Raw genomic sequence first — 4,684 nt, 5'->3', positions numbered from 1 at the left:
TAACATGATGGTTGTATGTGTTATGTTTTTCGAGCTTAGCTTTTCATGAAACTGATTTTCATATTGTTCATTTTTATGCTTGAAGTGTTTTTCTTTGTCCAGGTAAAACATTTTTTTTTTCTTCTTCTATAGGTCTAAGTTACATGAGTTAGCACATTAGTGGTAAGGCCTTAACTACCCTTAGTGTCGTGTATGGTTTTAATAGGTAGTGTTTTTCTTTGTCCAGGTAAAACATTTTTTTTTCTTCTTCTATAGGTCTAAGTTATATGAGTTAGCACATTAGTGGTAAGGCCTTAACGACCCTTAGTGTCGTGTATGGTTTTAATAGGTAAATGAACATTATCTACTAATTTATCTAATTGGGTAATGTGAATTATCCTATTAGAAGCTAATCTCACAGGATCGTTCCAAGTATAGGCCTAGGCTAACCTTCGTCACTTGTCATCATGAGGGTTAGTTCATCAAGATGCTCAGGATGGGGTGCCAGCATAGTGACCCCGTCAAGATCATATGGGAAGAACCTTAGCTTCTACACTGCATGTCTTATACTTAGATGTTGGTTAGGCAACACCTTGTAGTTCCCATTTAGAACTATAGCTAGTGTGTAGTTAGAGATTTTTGCGCAAATCTATTGTTCTTTGGCTTGTGCAAGCTTTTTCACACCTTAAGTGCTTTTTTTCATGCTTTACTAGGTGTGAGACTTGCACACTAATATATTTAGAGTAGATTTTTTTTGTAGTATGACATATCTAAAAGGAAGGAGCTTAATGATGCAGACTAACATATTTTCTACAAGTGCTACTTAGATCTCCTCTCACCTAATATGAACTTTTATATGTTGCAAGATATATCTTGTACTTACCTCTGATTTGTACGTAGAGTATTATTTTAACTTCCTATGTACTTTTAGAGTCCTAAGAAAGTCTAAACTAAAACTAAGGTATGAACATGAGTTATGGAGATTTGAGCAGGACCATATAGAGAGGACCAAGAGTTGTTTGATTGTATGGTTCTAGGATCACATACCTTAATTCCATGTTGTATATTTATTGTATGGTTCTAGGATCATCCATGTATAAGTGGATCTCAATTAGTTTTTTTTATTTTTTTGCGATTATTTTCGACCTAGCTACACCCAACCATTTATTCTTGTATATTGAATGTTTATTTTTCAACATCTTACATGTATTCACTCTTTTTTTGCCTTTGGTTTGTTTGGATATGATCACAACTAAACTCATTAGGATAAAATTTCAAATATAAAAGTTTAATTATTAAAAGGTTAATCTCTAATGAAAATTTAAAATTAAATTAGTTAATATTTTAAAATTTGTTTTTTTTTTCTTCTGTATTTACCTTCATGCATAGCCTTTGAACCAATTTTAAAATTATCATAAAATACATGTATATTATTGTCTAGCATGCTAAAAGGGCCGCCACACTTAAGATGTCTTAGCTCACTATATAGGTAATGTATTATCTACGGAAACCACTCTTAATTTCCTATCAAATTGTCCCAAAATTTCTTTTATACAATTAGGTGGGTATCTATGCAATATAGAATATTAAAGGCTTTCCCAACCCAAATAAAAATGTAAGTCCTTTGTGGGGTTGCTTAACTTTATAGCTAAGTTATCTTTTTCCTATTTCTTATTATATATTTTTTATCCATACTCATGGCAGGTGTAATTCATATTCTCCTTTTGGTCTAGTTAGAGTCATAAGAGCTTAAATGTTTCTTTCTATTGGCTTTGGATCTACTAGAACACTTCAGTTGATGCAACACTTAGGTTGTTAATAAAGTGATCCTCTAGCTGAGTTGCATCAACTACCTTCAAATCTTAGTACATCTGGGCTCTCAATAATTTAGGAGAAAGGGTCCATAAAGCCCTAACCAAGATTTCTCTACATGTTTAGGTTTTTCATTGACATATCCATTGATCTACTCCCTTTAGAAACAATCATTTCCTTTGTTTAAATTCCTTATAGATGCGTACAGTAGACCATCTAAAATCAGTAGAATCTACCTATCAGATGATGATAATTCACCCTCTACTTAATGTCCTAATTTATCCTCAACGGCTGGAAGATTTCCTCTACCAGTATCATGAATAATCTCCTTGTTTACATATGTTTTAAAAGACTATTTTAAAGCAAACATATTACCTTTTATCATGAGTTTTCTCGGAATCTCCCTAGGATATAATTGACCATTAGGATATTTCGTCGTGGGAAGTCTCTTGAATCCATAACAAAAAAAATTTGATTTTGCATTCTAGTTTGGTTATGAGATTCTTTTTATAAAATCTTTCTTGTATATGTTGTTGGGTCAAGCATGTTTTGATTTACTTTGGACCTCTCTTCTCCGATTTATCTTATGAGGACTTTTAAATATAAATATCTTTGTAGCTATTCTTTTATTACTTTTAGTTTTTATCCATTTTTTCAATTTTACCTTTTATCATTTATTTTTTCTAAAGAGGATGTGACCTAGAAAGTGGGATCCAATATGAGATAGATGCTAAGAAGGCCATACTTTCAATCAAAATAAAATTGGATGTGAACAAAATTTGGTGGAATCATTGGGGATAGAAACTACCCACCATATTAGGTATTTTGTTTACTTTGATGTAGTCTTTTTGTTCTTAGTTTATTTGTTTAGCCAATTTAGTTTTTACAATCTTGACTTGATTTAATTTCTATTTGTTTCAATTTTTTAGTAAGATCGCTTGTGTTGTCAAGTTTACACTAACCCTATCCATCCTTTGTGCCCTCAGACTGGTAGTAGCACACTTTAGGAGTCTTGGGTGTTGATCACTCCTTTGAACTCCCGACTACAACAATCACACTCCTTATTATCCAGATGCCATTGTACCCTTATTTTTGTAGCATAGCTAGTTATATGGTTGATGTTGTGTTAGTTTTTCCTTCAATACTATAGATGCATGTTTTATAAATTTCTATTATCATTACGATCCTTCATTGGATTCATGTTTGTATATAGATCCTTTTGTTTGACTCTAGCTTTCTCCTTTGCATAGGTATGTCCACGTAGAGATTTGTCATCAAAAAGTCTACTAAAGAAGACTTTCTATCAATTTCCAACTTTTTTTAGCACCACTGTAGATACAATCAATTTTGGTTGTGTTGACTAGCCCATTTATTTTGTTGTAGGGAACCCTACCCTTATCGAAGCAATTGTTTTATGTCCTCTGTAGAGGAAAGAAAGTTGTACTTGAATACATATCCCCATGGTGGTTGCCTACTTATGGTCCGCTCTTCTTCTCCAAAAAAGTTGGAAGCCATGAGTAAGGTAGCCACATGTACTTCTATTTTTTATCAGTCATCTAAAATGTCAACTATTTTCTTCATACTTTTTAAGTCTTCCAAGGCTGCCCCTCAAGGCATCACCCGGTCTACTATTCGAGTGATACCTAGAGTCATCAATGTCACTCCCATGAGATTGGAGCCTACTGAGCAACAAGTTTGAGATTGAGCAAGAATGCCAAGAGAAGGCAGAGGCAAGGAATAAGCATTGAATAGAGGGCCCCTTAGATTGTTTTGATTGAGAAGCTTACACTTGAGACTATTTCAGTGCCTCTGATCCTAAACGGTTTTTTAGGTCGTGATTGATTATCCTGGGCACATCACTCATTTATTGGTCAGTGATCAGTATCCCCAAATATAGTCTCTACTTCTCCCACGGAAGCAGCACTTGCTCTTGGAGAGGTTTCCTTTGATGTGTTAGTAGTCCATGTGGCCCAATTTCTTTAAGGTCCGTGACCTCTATCTGTAGCTCAATTCTCGCTAAACCCATGGTTTGTATTTTTTTTTAATGATTCCACTCACTTCCTTAAGAGGAAGATTGAGACTTTCATTTATTCCCTAGAAGAGAGAAGTTCAAGAGCTTGTAGAGATTCCTTGGTTGGATTGAGACTTTCATTTATTCCCTAGAAGAGAGAAGTACAAGAGATTGTAAGAGATTCCTTGGTTGGCTTTGTCCTTTGTCACACTTCAAAGCAGGTGATGTAGAAGTTACTGTATCATCCTGCTCCTCTTACTAGGAAGAGATTAAGGAGTGAACTTAGAGGATAGCCTTAGCCTTATAGGTTGTTTCTTTTATAAAGAGCACTCTTTTTGACCTTGTACCTACTATCATCATTTCTTTTTATAATGATGTACTGGCAGCTAGATTTGCGCCACTATACATTCTAGAAATAAGAGAAAGGTTTATGGTTATTCTATTATTTATGTTTATCTCTACAAATGTCTCACTAGATAGGAGGACTCAAAATTATTCTTGGGACACTCCTTAACGATATTTTAAAAAGTCTCCATACCACCCTATTTTAGTAAAAGATAATGGGTCTGGATGGAGCAGGTTGAGTAGTGCACTCATTATGAGGTTGACTCTCGTTATTTCACATTTTTCTAGTCTTTTCCCTTTTTTCATAGAGAAAGATGGAGCAAGATTCATCATTGATAGCATTAATGTGTTGATTTCATCTGATGTAACTATTGATAATGATGCTGACATGGATCTCAAGGATGATTCCTTCATTGACTCGGGTAGTTTCCTTGAGGGTTTCCTTGATTACTTTGATGATGATTAACCAGTCAAGAAATATCTCATTGTCGATGATTCTCTCCCTAAGGGAAACCTTCTACTAGGTTGCATTTTGAT

Source organism: Phalaenopsis equestris, unplaced genomic scaffold (genome assembly GCF_001263595.1).
Source record: "Phalaenopsis equestris unplaced genomic scaffold, ASM126359v1 Scaffold000036, whole genome shotgun sequence".
Lineage (NCBI taxonomy): Eukaryota > Viridiplantae > Streptophyta > Magnoliopsida > Asparagales > Orchidaceae > Phalaenopsis > Phalaenopsis equestris.
This window is presented reverse-complemented; position numbering follows the sequence as displayed.